This window comes from Otolemur garnettii, unplaced genomic scaffold (genome assembly GCF_000181295.1).
Source record: "Otolemur garnettii isolate 467f Iridium unplaced genomic scaffold, OtoGar3 scaffold00028, whole genome shotgun sequence".
NCBI lineage: Eukaryota > Metazoa > Chordata > Mammalia > Primates > Galagidae > Otolemur > Otolemur garnettii.
In genome coordinates, this window is record NW_003852423.1 from 18,134,676 (window position 1) to 18,152,148 (window position 17,473).

Here is a 17,473-nt window from a genome sequence, read left to right on the forward strand (position 1 = left end):
TTATGCTGGAAGTTCTAGCCAGGAGAAGAAGGTAAGAATGAGAGTAAAAAGCATCCAGATTGGACAGAAAGAAGCAAGCTATTTTGCAAATGACATGATTTTGTATGTAGAAAACCCTAAAAAGTCCATTAAAAAAACCATAAGAAACAATAAGTGAGTTCATTAAGATTGCAGGATACAGGTCCCACTCACTGAGCTATGAGCGCCCACCACATACACCAAAGCTGGTGGGTTGGAGCCTGGCCTGTGCCAGCTAGACAACAGTGACACTTGCAACCAAAAAATAGCTGCGCGTTGTGGTGGGTGCCTGTAGTCCCAGATACTTGGGAAGCTGAGGCAAGAGAATCACTTAAGCCCAAGAGTTTGAGGTTGCTGTGAGCTATGATGCCATGGCACTCTACCCAGGGGGACATAGTGAGACTCTGTCTCAAAACAACAGCAACAACAACAACAAAGATTGCAGGATACAAGATTAATATTCAAAATCAAATGTATTTCTATACAACAGAAATAAAAGATTAACAAATGAAATTTAGAAAAATAGTTCTAGAGTGGGTGGGGTAAGATGACTGACTAGAGACATTGGTTGCCAGATTTTCTCAGAAAGAAGAAAAAGGTTTTGGTGAAAACAAAACAAAACAAAACATAGCTCAGGTACAATTCTGAGAGAGAAGCCCCAGAACCTACCAGAGATTCCACAGGAAAATCTTGTGAAGCAGAACAAGAAGGAGCAAGATTAATGCAGAGATCAGCCCCTGAGAAACTTAGGGCCCTGGGGAAAGGGTAGTGGAGGTTTTGTTTCACTTTCCCTCACACCTCTGGCAGTCAGTAGGCTCCCACGCTGCTGGAGAGCTTCTCTACTCTCATAAGCCCCAAAGCTGCTGTTTCCAGTAAGATGAGAACTTTTTGAAAACAAAGGATTTGGTTACCAGCTCCTTGGGGTCACTCCCTGTTACCACATACCCAAGCTGAGACCATAGACACCATTCTGCTTTTCTACCAGTTGTGTGCCTTTGTCCTCCCCAGGGAGCTTCAGCCTCTCCATTTTTATGCCACTGATCCCCACACAAACATTTTCCAACTCCTTCCCAGGGTGACTAGAGGGATATCTGTGTGATCTCAAAACTTGGATATTCTAGGTGGCTTGCCTTCTAGGGAGAGGAGCAAAGATGAATAGTTCCAACTCTCCTCTATCAGGACTCTTTGCTTCCTCTCCCGCACTCCACCCAGTGCTGCTAAGTGGCATGTGTCCCCTCAAGGGACAACAGAGCCAGGGCTCTCTGTTGTGCACCTACTACACTAAGGCTAACGCAGTGGGTGGGGCTCACAAAGTTCTTTTTAAAGACTGATAGCAGACCAACAGGTGCTTGGGCTGTGAACTCCCTGCCTCTGGCCCTCCCTGGTGCTGCTCGCCTGGCTGCTCCAGCAGAGCAGGGCACACCCCAAAGTGGGGGGACATTCAGCCTGCTTGAGCACTCAATGGGCATCTTGGGACCAGTACATTTCTCCTTGGCAAGGTCAGGGATTGAACTTAGGGGACAAGAGGACAGGCTTCTAGGGTGGACCCTGTTTCTCCAGGACTTGATCATGTTGCTTATGGGCATGAGCTAATCTTAGGAGGCAAGGGAACCCTAATGGGTAGAACCAAAAGGAGACTACAGTGTGGGTCCAAGCTTTTGTGCACCTGCAGAGACTCCTGCTCCAAAAGGAAAGCCACGCTTTTAGTCAGGAGTGGTATCATGGGTAGATAAGCTCCCTTGTGCCACCTTTGTGGACCTGAATGCAGGCTTCTCTGACTCAGCCCTGCCCAGCTTGCTCCTCCATCCCTTTCTGCTGTGGTGGAGAATAAGAAGTTCTCTGGGAGCTCTATGACCCCTCCCACTAATTCGGGTATCCTGGTGCTTCTCCTGATGGACCCCCAAACATTACTGCAGCTGGCTCTTTCCTGCAAGTGCCACACACTGGCAAAGAGGACAACTTTTACAGCCCACTACACCATTTACTGACTTACTCATACAGGGCATGGCTGATTCTTACCCATAAGTACCATCTACTGTCTTAGTGATTAAATTGGGCATCCTAGTACGATTTACACAGGGCTGGGGAAAGAGAAAGGATTTCAAAGGTCTCCATTTTCCCTTGTCAACAAAAGACAGAGGTAATATGCCCATGCAGAGAATACCACTGCTACAGCCTAGAAATAGCTAGCAATTAGAAAACCACATGAAGGATCATCAAGGCTTCATCCAGAACCTAGCCCCCCAAAAGTACCCACAAGCAGAGCCAAAGTTCCTTATTCAACATAGGTCACCAGCATACCTTTAAAAAATGAAGGAGCCCCATTTAATCAAAAGGAAATCCAAAAACAAGTGACAATTGCTCAGGTAAGGAATCAGTGCAAGATCTCTCTGCAAGTATGAAAAATCAGTAAAAAGATACTCTGAAAGGAACACACCAGTTCTCTAGCAATGATGCCAAACAAAGTGAAAATCCTGAAATGGCAGATAAAGAATTCTAAGTACAGACTACAAGGAATCTCAGTGACATTCAAGAAAAAATAGAAAACAAACTCAGAGAAACCAAAATAGCAATTTAGGAAATTAATAAAAAATTTACTGAACAGATAGATGTATTAAAAATAAAACAAAAAGAACTTCAGGAAATAGAAAAATTCATTAAGGGAAATACAAAACACAGTGGAAAGTTTTGAGACTAGGCCAGAAAAAGCAGAAGAAAGAATTTCAGCACTTGAATACAGCTTTTGTGAGCTAACGCTGTCAGTCAAAAATAAAAAACAAAGAATCAAGCAAACTGGACAAAGTTGTGGAAAATAAGATATTATATAAAATAGCCAAATATAAAAATCACAGGTATCCCTTAGGGTGAAGAAGAAAAAGCACAAACCTATATGAGGGAATAATTGAGGAAAACTTCCCTGGTATTACTAGAGATTTAGACGTCCAGATTATAAGAAGCTCAACAAATACCTAGAGATTTATTGCAAAAAGGGAATCATCAGGGCATATAGTGATCAGACTGGCCAAAGTTTATGAAAAGGAGGAACACTTATGAGCTGTGAGGTGAAAACATTAAGTAAATTACAAAGAAAAACCCAAAAGTAACAGAAGACTTCTCAAAGGAAAATGTATAATCCAGAAAAGAATAGGGTTCTACTTTTAGTTTCCTTAAACAGAATAACTGGCAGCCAAGAATTTTGCATCCTGTTAAACTAAGTTTTATAAATGAAGGAGAAAAATGTCTTTCCCAGACTAGCAAACACTAAGGGGATTTGTCACCACTAGACTTGCCGTATAGGAACTGCTCAAAAGTGCATTATACATGCAACAGTCCGATAGATACCCACCAGTGTATAAACAGCTAAAAGTTATAGCTTCTACAAAACAATAGCACAAGAGGGGAAACAAAACAATAGGGTATCACTCAACATGTTGATCAGAACAGCATCCCACATATCAATACTAAGACTTAACGTAAACAGCCTGAATGCCCCACTTAAAAGACACAAACTGGCCAAATGGCTGAAAAACACCATCTATGTATCCACTGCCTCCAGGAAAAACATCTTACTCCCAAGGATTCACACAGACTCAAGGTGAAGGGATGGAAAAGATATTCCATGCAAATGGAAAACACAAGTGAGCAGATGTAACCATTCCCATTTCAGATAAAAGAGACTTTAAATCAACAATGGTTTAAAAAAAAAAAGACAAAGATAGTCATTATATAATAGTAACTGGGGCAATTCAGCAAGAAGACATAATAATCCAAAATATATATGCACTTAACCCAAGATCTCCCAGTTTCATCAAGCAAACTTTTCTAGATCCTTAGATAAGAGGAAAAGAAATAACAGGAGCATTTTTTTTATTTTTGAGACAGAAGCTGATTCTGTTGTTCAGACTAGAATGCCATGGCATCAGCCTAGCTTATAGAACCCTCAGACTCCTGGGCTCAAGTGATTCTCCTGCTTAACATCCTGAGTAGCTGGAACTATAGGTGCTGTCATGATGCCTGCCTAATTTTTCTTTTTTTCTTAATTTTCCTTTAGTAGAGATTGGGTCTTGCTCTTGCTCAGGCTGGTCTCAAACTCCTGAGCTCAAGTGATTCTCCCACTTAGGTCTCCCAGAGTGCTGGGATTACAGGGGTGAGCAAATAGTAGCATTTTAATAGTCAGTGACTTCAACACTTCAATGACAGAAATGGGCACACCATCAAAGCAGAAAATGAAAAAAGAAACACTGTATTTAAACAGGACTCCAGAACAAATGGACCTAAATGATATTACAGACCATTTTACTCCCAAACTGCTGAATATATATTTTTATTATCAGCACATGGAACATTTTCCAAGAATGATCATATCTTATGCCACAAAACAAATGTCAGAAAATTCAAAACAAATTAATTCATATCTTGTATCTTCTTAGATCACAGTGGGATGAAATTAGGAATCAATTCCAAGAGAAATATTCAAATCTATACAAAGTCATGAAAATGAAACAACCTACTGCTAAATGACTCTTGAGTCAATTATGAAATTAAGTGGAAACCAAGAGATTCCTCAAACTGAATAATTAAAGAGACAGAGCTTTCAAAATTTATGAGGCACAGTAAAAGAATTCCTAAGGGTAAAGTTCATAACCTTAAGTGGCTACATCAAGATGACAAATTAACAACCTAATGTTATATCCCAAGGAGCTCAGAAAAGAACAAACCAAACTGAAAGCCACTAGAAGAAAAAAAATGACAAAGCTCAGAGAAGAACTAAACAAAGTGGAAACCAACCAACCAAACAAACAAAACAAAACACAAAAGATTGATGAAACAAAAGTTGACTCTATGAAAAGATAAAAGAAATTGATAAGCCAGTAGCCAAATTGACCAGAAATACAAAAGATACTCAAATAAACTCAATCAGACATGAAAAAGGAAACATTACAACTGATACCACAGAGATACAAAATATCACCCAGGAATCCTACAAAAACCTTTTTGCAAATAAACTAGAAAACTTAGAGGGAATGGACAAATTCTTAGAAACACACAACTTTTCAAGCCTAAATGAGGAAGAAATAAAAACCCTGAGCAGGCCAATAAAAAGAAGTGAAATTGTAATAGTAATAAAAAAAATCTCCCAACTAATAAAAGCTCTGGACCAGGTGGATTAACAGCCAAATTTTACCAGATCTACAATGAATCTGTGGTACCTATCCTATAGAAACTCTTCCTATCCATAAGATTTGGAGCATAGAGTCCTCCCCAACTCATTTTAAGAAGCCAGTATCACTCTGATTCCAAAGCCAGTAAAGAACACAAAAAGAAAAGTGAACTACAAACCAATATCCCTTGCGAACACTGATGCAAAATTCCTCAACTAGCAAACCAAATTCAACAGCACATCAAAAAGTCAATCCATTATAATCAAGTGGGTTTCATCCTAGAGATGCAAGGATGGTTTAACATACACAAATTAATGAACATGATTAACCATATGAAAACAGAAACAAAAACAAATACATATAATCATCTGAATAGATGCAGAAAAATCATTTGACAAAATTCAGCTCCCTTTCATGATAAAAATCCTCAACAACTAGGCCTAGGAAGGAATATAGCTCAAAATTATAAAAGCTGTATATAACAAATCCACTGTCAACATTATCCTGAATGAGGAAGGAGGAAAAATTGAAAGCATTCCTTCAGTAGAACAGACAAGTGTGTCCACTGTCACCATGGTCTATTAAACACTGTATTGGAAGTCCTAGCCAGAACAATCAGGTGAGAGAAACAAATAAAGAGCAACCAAATTAGGAAAGAGGAGATCAAACTATCCCTGTATGCTGACAATATGATCTTATATCTAGAAAACCACAAGGCAGTGATTTTCAACCAGTATGCTGTGGCACACTGCTGTGCCATGAGAGGATCTTAGGTGTGCTGTGAAAAATTTTAAAGATCATTATTTAAATTATTTTTGAAAGAAGTTCAAAGTATAGTAAGTATATTATTTTTTTTACTCTTTTTTTTTAATGAATGTAATTTAAGTGTGCCATGGAAATTTACCCATAGGTTCAAGTGTGCCATAAAATAAAAAAGGTTGAAAATCACTTCCCTCAAGACTCCACCAAAAGACTCCTGGAGTTGATAAATAAATGCAACAAAGTCTAAGATTTTAAAATCAATGCACAGTAATCAATAGCATTTCTATATACTAATGACATTCAAGAGGAAGATCAAGTGAAGGACTTTATATCCTTCAAAATAGCCACAAAGAAAATAAAATACCAAGGACTATATTTAACAAGGGAAGCTAAAGATCTGTATAAAGAGAACTATAAAACACTGATGAAATAACTCATAGATGACAAACAAATGGAAAAACATCCCCTGCTGATGGCTTGTTGGACTCAACATCATTAAAATGTGCATACTCTCCATAGTGATTTAAAGATTCAATACAATCGCACATCAAAATGTTAGCATCATATTTCACACATCTACAAGAAATAATTCCAAGCCTCCTTTAGAACAACAACCAAAGTTCAAATAGTCAAAGCAATTTAAGTAAAAAGAACAAGTGTAGAGGCATCACGTTACCTTACTTCACCCTATACCACAAGGTTATAGTAACCAAAACAGCATGGTATTGATAAAAATGTCAAGATATAGACCAATAGAACAGAATAGAGAACTCAGAATATGTGTCTGACCTTCTACCTATAGCCAAATGATCTTCTACAAAGCAAACAGCAGTATACACTAGGGAAAGGAAGCCCTATATAGTAAATGGCACTGGTAAAATTGGAAAGTCACATGCAGAAGAATGAAATGGGACCTCTATTCCTTGCTGTGTCCAAAAACTAATTCAAGATGGAGTAAAGACTTAAATGTAAGCCATGATACCATAAAAATTCTGGAAGAAAACATAGGAAAAACTCTTTTAGACATTGGACTAGGCAAAGAATTTATGACTAAGACTTAAAATACAAATATTGCAACAACAAAAATAAATAAATGAAGCTGTAATTAAATTAAAAAGTTTCTGTACAGTGAAGGAAATAATCAACAGAGCAAAGAGACAATCTACAGAATGAGAGGAAATATTCACAAACTATTCATCTAACAAAGGTATGATATCCAGACTCTACAAAGAACTCAAACAAATCAGCAAGGAAAAACAACAACAACATTAAACAGTTGGCAAAAGACCTGAGTGGAAATTTTTCAAAAGAAGATCCAAAAGTGGGAAAGCTGTGGCCTCCAGATGCCTAAGTATGACCCTTTGACCAAACTCAAACTTCCATAAAATTTGGATTTGCTCAACAGGCTGCACTCAAGGATCCAGAAGGCCAACATATTATAGCAATAAACCTGAAAAAAAATGCTCAACATCACTAATCATCAAGGAAATGCAAGTTAAAATACAACCAGATACCACCTTACCCCTATCAGGATGGCCATTGTTAAAAAAATCAAAAAATAATAGAGGCTGCTGTTGATACTGAGAGAATCAAATGCTAATAACTGTTGGTGGGACTGCAAATTAGTACAACCTCTATGGAAAACAGTTCAGAGATTCGAGAAGAAATAAATGCAGACCTATAATTCGATCTTGTAATCCCACTCCTGAGTATCTAGCCAGAGGAAATGAAATCATTTTATCAAGAAGACACCTGCGCTCTATTTATCTCAGCACAATTCACAATTTCAAGCATGTGGAAACAACTTATGCACTTTTCAATTCATGACTGGATAAAGAAAATATGCTACACATACACAAATACACTACTGCTGCATAAAAAGAAATGGAATTATATCAACAATTCATATACATATATATATTCATATATGTATATTTCAACAATTGGATGGAATTGGACACCCTCATCCTGAGTGAAGTACCTCATCCTGATGAGAAACCAAACACCCTGTGTTCTCACTAATACATGGCAGCTAATGGATGGGTACACTTGGGTTCAAAGCAACATAAAGGACATTAGAAACCAAGAAAGAAGGAGAGTAGAGGAGTGTGGGATAAAACTTGCCTATTGGGTTTAGTGAACGCTGTTCTGGTGATAGGCACACCAAATTCCCTGACTTATGCATTATATAAGATATCTATGTAATAAAAACAGTGTACCCACTGAAGAATTAAATAAATTAAAAAATAAAATACTATAAAAAAGAAAAACAATTTGATTTACAATAGCATTAAAAATATATGTAGGAATAAATTTAACCAAAAAAAAATGCAAAGCATATACTCTGAAAACTACATTATTAAAAGAAGCTAAAGAAGACCTGAATGAGTGGAAAGATATTCCATGTTTATGGATTATTAGACTTAATGTTGTCAAGATAACAATACTCCCTCAGCTGACCCACAGATTCAAAGCAATCTATCAAAATCCCAGGAAATGTCTTTGCAGAAACTTATCAGCTGATTCTAGCATTCTTAGGGAAAGTCAGGGGACCCAGAATAGCCAAAACAAAGAAGAGCTAAGTCATCGGAGAGCTAATACTTCCCAATTTCAAAACTACTGAGCTACAGCAGTGAAGACAGTGTGGTATTAGCATAAGGGTGGACACACAGATCAAAGGAACAGAATTAAGAGTCCAGAAACAAACCAATTGATTTTTGATAAAAGTGCCAAGACTATTTCAGTGGGGAAATTTAGCTGATGGTGCTGGGACAACTAACTAGCCACATGCAAAAGAAAAAATATGAAGACCTACCTCACACCACATACAAAAGTTAACTCAAAATAAATCAGAGACCTAAATGTAAGGGCTGAAACTGTAAAACTTTTATAAGAAATCATTGGTGTTAATTTTTGTGCCTCTGGGTTAAGCTCTGTCTTCTCAGCTATGGTACCAAAAACACAAAAATAGGCAAACTTAACTTCATTTAAACAACAACAACAACAAAACCCTTTGTGTTTCAAAGGTATCATTAAGAAAGTGAAAAAACAGTGTTTGTTAAGTGGCTGTATGGATCAATAAAATGAGAAAGTAGGGAAGAGAACACATCAATGAATGAGGCAAATGCACAGTGAAGGAAAATCCACACGGATCTGCCAGAAAGACAGTGGTGTCGTGAGGGCAAGTTTGCAGGATGAGAGGGAAAGACATCCCACAGAGTTAAAATAGTAAAAAGTATCCCATAGAGATAAAATAGTATATTCCAAAGAGTTTGCTCATGTCTTTAGGAACATGAAATAATCCATAAAACTTTTCTGAAATTAATTTTCTCATAAAAGACTGAAGATTGTTTTGTATTATGTCCATTTAAAGGCAATTTTCTTTTGAAATATAGTAGGATGCCAAAATAGAAAGAATCCTCAGTAAAATTTGTGACTCAAAATTCACAGAAATGGTGTATCAATATATATTCTAAAAAAAAAAAATAATAAGAAAGTAAAAAAACAACCCACAGAATGGGAGAAAATTTTTGCCAAAATATCAAAGGATCTAGCACATAGTACTAGAATATACTAAGGACATTACAACTCAATAATAAAAAGACAAATTGTCCAAAAATATATGCAAAGAATCTGATTAAATATTTTTCCAAGAAATTTCCAAAAGGCACTTGAAAAGATGCCCAACATCATTTAGCTATCAAGGAAATGTAAATCAAAACCAAAATGAGACACAACTTTATACTATAATATAATGTGCTATAATAAAAAGAGATAATGACGAGGATGGTGGGGATGTGGAGGAGTTAGAAGCCTTCTACAATGCTTCTAATGGGATGTAAAATGGTGCAGCCTCTTTGGTAACCAGCCTAGTTGTTCTTGGAATTGCTCAGTGTAGAGTTACTGTGTGGTTCAGTAGATCTCCCCCTACATACTGTACACACCGGAGATAACCGAAAACCTGTTCACACAAAAATGATGCACTAATATTCACAGAAGCATTCTGCACAGTAGCCAAGCAGTGGAAAGCTACTCAAATGCCTGTCAGCTAATATATTGATAAACAAATGTGCTATATCCATACTATAGAAAATTATTCAATAAAAAGTAATGAAGTTCTGATACATGCTACAACATTATGCTAGGGGAAAGAAACCAGTCACAAGAGGCCATATAATGTGTGAGTCAATTTAAATGAAATCCCTGGGACAAAAAGCATAGTAGTGGTTGTTTAGGGCTGGGGAGGATGGTTCTTGGGCAGCCATAGCTAAGGGACCTGGAATTTCATTTTGGTGTAATAAAAATATTCTAAAATTGATTGTGGTTTTTGGATGCACAATTGGGAATAGACTCAAAGTCACAAAATTGTGCCATTTAAATGGGTGAATTGTATGGCATGGGAGGTATATCTTAATCAAACCACTTTCAAAACATATCTCCTCTCCTTTGGGTGCTTCTTTTTGGGGGAGGTTATTATGGAGAGGGTCAAGAACCTCTGCTGTTGTAGTATTCAGAGACCCCCACACCGGTCCACTGGCTTCTCATCTTGGAGAAGTTGCTTTTCTGGCCTTTAATTTCCACATCTGAGAAACATAGGTGTAGAATTTGGGTCCCTTCACTGTAGCTTCTGCTACAGACTTTTTGGGAGACTTTTATAATAGACATTCAAAATTAAGCAAAGAAACAAGGCACTTTGGAAGGAGGTTTAAAGCTTTCACACAGAACATTCTTAGCCTAGAGCACAGCAATTTAGAAGGGGATGTTAGGGTGTTTTCTGATAAACGTACAGTCCTAGCCAAAAGGCAGAGAAAATTCATCTTTTCCATAAGATAAGAGGTGTATGCATGTGTGTGTTTCTTAGAATTCTGTCCAGATCAAGTAACCTATGGGATTCTCCGCAAGGGCCACTGATTGATACGTTTTGAGGCCCCAGGAACAATGGTTGATGGGGAACATGAGCTTCTAAGATCAACACAGAAGATGCAGAGCAGAAACAGGCAAAATCTCCAGAAAGGGCATAGAGTATCCCCAGTTAGCTGTGATCAGATGGGAACCTGACCATCACTGATACAACTGAAGAGAAAATTGGCCTTCCCATGTGGAAAATAACTGATCTAAAGTAAAAATCACACTGCTAAGCCCCTTGTAGGAAGATACAAGAGTATTTGATTTGCACAGATTCAAAGAGTAGGAACTTGAACAGCAGAGGAAAAAAGAAAAGTGTGGCTGCTCCAAGGGGCGAAAAGGGGTTACCAAAAGGCCAATTAAGCAGCCATCGCACACTACGTGTATACATAGTGTGTGTAAATAAAGCCTAGGACATTCCAATGTGAAAGTCACCTCCAGGTTTGCCATCATTTCATTTCCCATAAGTGAAAGGCCAAAGGGACCCCAATTTGCATGTTCTTTCCTCCTCCCCTTCAGCACCCCCTTCAGCTTGTAGGCCTTGCAGAAATGGGCTATTAAACAGACTTATCCTGCAGAGACAGGGGATTAGCCCAGAGTCACAGCAGACCCTTGTAACACGCATTCCTATCCTCCATTCCTCTGGTAGCTAACCAACCCCCAACCCTGTAAAACTAACCTAGCAAATATTCCACCCACCTACCTCTCTCCTCAACTGAAAAAAGATATAAAACTCCCTTCCTTTGTTATAGGGGGCTGAGAATTTTTTAGATGTGAAGTTTTTCTCGGTGGGCTAGCCAATAAAAGACCCCATACCTAATTTGAACTCAGTGTGCTGGCGTTTTCTCTATAATTCCACTTGCGCTGGGTACAATATAAGAATCTTTTGAGGGAGAGGTTATTTTTATTCTCATTTTACAGGAAAAGAACATTGAGGCTTAGAGAACTTAAGATCATAGATATATCAAGTGGTTCACCTGAGGTTAAAATCTTTTACTCCAAAAGCCCTTGTTATTCATAGCGTACATTTCAACGTGCTGAGGACACTATCTGGGGCCTCAGCTACCTCAGGGGCCCAGGGTATTGCTGTATATTCAAGAAACTTGAAACACTGTGAGACCACTTGACCATATAGTTTTTGACTACATGTTCCAGGATGCATGTAGATTTTCAAAACCTACAACTGCCTTCTCCATTTTCAGTCTAGATGAGTTTTTAACTATCATATTTCATGGAGATGAGATTTTTGCATTGGTGACCCAAGAAACTGAAGTTCTGGCAAGACTCTGAGGGCATATGATTTTGCTGACCCCTAGTGAGAATGATTCTATTAATCATTTTTCCATTAACAATTCTGAGATTCTTCCAAGGTGTTTACTAATGAAAGCCAGAGGCAAAAGCAGTGGGTGAAACTGAAGGTCAAAAATGTTTTACACGATTAAAAAAAAAACTGTCTTCCCAGGCCGAGGGAAGGGCAACATGACTTACTGAGGGATTATTCACAGCAATGCTGCTTACGTGACTTCCCTGCTAAGGTTATGTTTTATTTTGTACTTGTTTAGCTTTGGAGGTGAAAGTAACACTTAAAAATAATTTTTAAAAAAATAATTGTGTGTTTATGTGCATCATTTCACCTCCTCCTACCTCCCTTCTCCCCCATTCTCCTGGTTACCAGACAGATGCCATACTGGGTTCAAGTAGGCAGTGAGAGCTATTGTTTCCCAGGTGAAATCCTGAGCTAGGAGGCAGTCTGTCTTTGTCACCCCTTACAATTCACATACTGCTCTGCTAACTATTTTCCACAGGCATAAAATGGGAACAATCCTTCCCACCCTGCCTTTCCGTCTGTCAAATGTAATGACCCTTAAATCTGAACTGAATGCTACATTTCATCTGGAAGTAAAATGCTAATCGATAACATGAAAATAACTCCGAATAGCTTTCTTAATCCTTTGGAATTGGAAAGAATTTGAAATCTGGTTGAAAAGACAATCTACCATTGAAACCCCAAATATCTACTTTGCTTTCCAAGATGGCACCTTGTAGATCAGCAACCTTGTTTCAAGTTGTTTTATCTTTTTCTAGTGCACGTATAAGAGGGGATAATCTAGGAAACAGGTTTACTAGTCAGCCTTTCACTTTTGCACAATACAACTTTTCCTAAAGAAAGAGCATCAAGCTCAAGGTACGCATAGTTGTACCTGTCCGTGTGGCCTCGCCTACAGAAAAGTCAGCCAATGAAAACAAGGCTTGATGATCATTGTAACTGTTCGTCACCTTTTTCCTTTTATAAAACGGTAATAATGTTTTCTCGCTTCTTCTCTAACTCAGAGATGTGTGGAAATATAAAGTGAGGTTTGTAATTGATTGTAAATGTCAATAATGGGGAGATAAATAAGACCCAGAAAGTAAAGAGTAGTAGAGTAAAGAGCTGTAGAGTAATTAATTAAGAGGCCTGATGTTTGTCTACATGCTTTAAAATGTATAGATATTAAAAGCATAATGTGGGGTGAAAAACAAAAGTTAAGCCTCTACAAGGGCAAATCATGGAAACATGATGGCAGACACAGTGGAATTCTGGAATCTCTTTGAATCTCCCCATGCCCCCCCCCCCAACACCTATAGCAAGACCAAATACCCATAGACAGCAGGGACCACACAACTAGGTATCCCCATCAACCCTAACCTGCAAGTAGGTGAGGACAAAGCACATCATAACCACAAGATCTGTGGGTTATCAACTTATGTACCGGAGTGAGCAGAGGAAAGCCATGGATGGCAGATAAACCTGAGGACGGGACAATCCCAGAAGAGCTGACAGGGCCAATTAGAGATCAGCAGCTGAAACTGGGAGGGTCATCCACTGTAACAGCTGGTGAGTGTGGGGAGCTGAAGGTTGGAAGATCTAAAGAGGTGGGTGGTCTTGTCCTCACAAGCTCCAGAAACAGACCCTCCAGACCCCCCTCCCACTACAAGATGCACACTGAGAAGAAACTGCTGGGTTGGGGAAGTCCAGAAAAAAGTGGCTGGGGGAACAGAGTCAGAAAACCCCAGAAAGCAAGCTAGCTACCATAGATTTTTTTTTTAAAAAACACTACCCCCAAAACAGATGGGGCTCTGTACATTTAGAAAAACTTCTGTGAACCCCCTCTATTCCTAAGAGTTTTTGAAAACTAATTTCACCAAAAAATGAGCAGCAGAAATGTATCTAGGCCAACTCCCATACAAAGTTATTATAAGGAGAAAAAAAAAAAGATTAAGGAACAGAATAACATCCCTAGTAGAAGCATGCCAGAAAATCGTGCCAAAAAAAAAAAAAAAAAGTTAAATCATTATTTCAAAACGAGCTAAGAGGCATTAATAAAACGGTGTAAGACATGAAAGAACAGCAGGAAGCCAAATTAGAAAAACTCAGAAATGGAATAAGAGAGCTCAGGGAAGAATAAAAAAATTAACCAAAAAATGAAGTCTAAACTGGAATGAACATAAAACAGTAAAAACAGAAGGTAAAAAAGAAGAGCCATTTTAAGACAGATAGTAAATGAAGAGAGATAAGGTACTTAAGTGATAAGTAACCTGGTGAAAATAGGAAAAGACAATTTAAAATATGAATAATAGAAACCCAAGAAGAAGAAAACCACACCAAGGAAACCGAACAAACTAAAAAGTTGCCTAAAATTAGAAAATATATATCTGAAATCACATTGAGACAGCACACTGCATGCCCAGGAACACCAATACACAACAGCTAACACCAACACATGTTCTCGTTAGATAACTCAGTTTCATAGAAGAAAGAAAAAGAATCCTCTGAATCTCAAGGTGAAAAGAGCAAATGACTTATAAGGAAAAGGAAAATTAGGTTATTGCTAGGGCTTTTAATAATATATTTAAGATGCATAGGTTAAAAAAAATTATATCCCAAGGATTTTTAGATCCAGAAAAACACTGATTTTCTAGTATAGAGTGGAGGCAGCCTGTTATCAACATGCAAGAATTCAGGGAATATTGTCCTTGTGAAGCCTCCCTGAGGAAGGAAGTTTAGACAACAACTCAACTAGAGACACATCCACATGAGGACTGGCTGTGAACATTAATCGCACAGTTGCTGAAGGAGCTAGGATGAAATGAGGGTGAAAAAGAAACAGTATTTTATGTAATGATTCTAAGCTCAGACAATGGAGTGCAATGATGAAGGAAGTGGAGTACAAAGAGGAAGTGGAAAGGCTTCTGTGAAAACCGGTTCTAACTGCTCTCAATAATAATAAAATGCATGGATAACAGCAGTGCTAGAACCGGCATTCTGAGACTGTTATGTGTGCAATGATGGTAGGTAAATGAGTAATTGTGGAATATTTTAAATCTATCAGTTCCTTAATTCTTGGCAACAAAAACTTCATGTGAAAAGAGAGACTTCGTGTGGAAAGAAGATATAGCTGTGATACAGAAGAGATTAAGAAAAAAATCTGTAGTTCTGAATTTGAATTTGAAATGTCAGTATGAACTCAAATATTTTATATTAAAAATTATCCCTGTCAGGTAATGCCCGTAGGGCACTGGCCACATACACCGAGGCAGGTGGGTTAGAACCTGGCCCAGGCCAGCTAAACAACAATGACAAAAAAATAGCCAGGTGTTGTGGCAGGTGCCTGTCATCCCAGCTACTTGGGAGGCTGAGGCAAGAGAATTGTTTGAGCCCAAGAGTTTGAGGTTGCTGTGAGTTGTGATGCAATGGCACTCTAACCAGGGTGACAGTTTGAGACTCTCTCTCAAAAAAAAATTTACCCATGTGAATTTATACATGTATATTTCCTATTGCTGTCCACCAAAGAAGCCTGGGAAGAATGGCCACCCCAGTAGCAATGAGCATGCCTAAGCCTACAGATTGTGGTCTTGAAATGCTATTTCTTACCCAAAGAAACTAGAGCCTTTAAGAGTAATTATTGATTTCAACTCTGTGGCTTAGAAATGTACAAGAAAGGGCCGGAACACCTTGTCCTACAAGTTAGTGAAGGTCAAGCTGTCAAAGGTCATTAAGCTCATGTCCAAGGACTCAGGAATCAACCTGAAGAGGCTGCCAGTGGTTGGTGCTCAATGGGACCATCTGAGCTTCAAAAGGACCATAACTGCAATTGACTGAAACCCATTGGTATGCTCAAATTCATGTGTTCATGATGATATTTTCAAGGAAACTAACTGATTTCTTGGAGATGGCAATAGAAAACAATGCATTATCTAGAAAACTGATAAGGGGAAAGAATCAAACACCTCCCCTGCCTTTCCTATATGAAATGTCTAAACAAAGCCGCTAGTTACCATGGAAATGCTTCTAAAATACGGTGATGAGGAAGGAAAGTGATACTCCTCAGTTTGTAGATAAAAGATAAGTGATAGGTTAGAATAGCGCCATTTTTAACCCCCAGTAAATGAATAAACATCATCACTGAATATCAATGGCTGCTAACATCACAAAAAGAAAAAAGATAAAGTCACTTATTGTGGCATTCTGAAGACAGAAAACAATGCCACTTATACGCTTGCCAAAGGAATCAAACTACAGTCTGGTGGAGCCTCTGGTCAGGCTGCCAATTTTCAGGAAATACAGAGCAGACTCAGTTATACCTCCGGAATGCAATCAGCGCCATCCAGACTGTGGGAAACTCTACAGGTCAGCTTTCACGGCTGCATTGTAAGAAAAAGGAAGGTGTGGCAAGGAAACTTGTGGATTAAAAGAGACTTAAAAGACACACCAAAATGTAAATGCTGCACAAGGCTGTGGTGTGTAAGGATGCCCACTTCAGTAATAAAACTATAAAGAAAGGCAAGAAAATGATTACCATAAAATCCAGGACATCATTCTTTTGCAGGGAAAGGAGGCTAGGATGGGACACAGGTGGCCTTCTGGAGAGGCTATCGGTTCTTTTCCCTTGTAAACGTACAGCTTGACTTTCAATAAGTGGTGAAACTATACATTTGCTTTGTGTGGTTTTCTACATTCGTCTTGTTTTTAACCAAGAAAAGGCTAAAAAAAAAAAAAAATCACTGGCAGTACAATGCTATACAATGTTTATGGATTCACACAAAGTGAATCTGACGAGAATAATATCCACTAAATTCATATGGGTGGTTCCTTCTGGGGAGGTGGGGGGGGGATGAAACTGGGGGTGAGGGAAGCCAAAGGGTTTCAGGTTTTTCTGCTATGGCTTAACTTCACAATAGAAAGATGTGATTTTGATGTATCAGATATGTCAAATCTTAACTATGGTCGATTTGTAACGTTGTAAACACACAACTGCGTGCATTATCCTCTCCCACTGTTTGTTGATGAATTTTAAACAGTTTTTCAGCCTGGGAAAGTATATTGTGATTGCATACAATAAATACTCTGAAAATGCTTTGGTGCTATTGCCAAAATGCGATAAATAAATCAAAGATACAATGCCATTAGTCCAACTACCTTCTTTAACAGAAAAAATAATGTAGGCATCTTTGATGAATTAGTTTCCATTAGGAGATTGAAAATTTGACTGTTGAAGAAGTATATTCATTATAACTGTCTTAGTAACAGTATTCTGTGAGGGAAATAGAGTTAATTTTCTTCCTGCTAACATCGAAAAACAAACACA

General features: G+C 38.3%; 1 protein-coding gene across 1 annotated transcript in view; it reads right to left on the minus strand.

Annotated features, from left to right (window-relative positions):
• The window catches only part of AOAH (acyloxyacyl hydrolase), a 220,879-nt gene that overhangs the window by 180,599 nt on the left and 22,807 nt on the right, over nucleotides 1-17,473 (minus strand). The gene's annotated exons all lie outside the window — the stretch shown is intronic.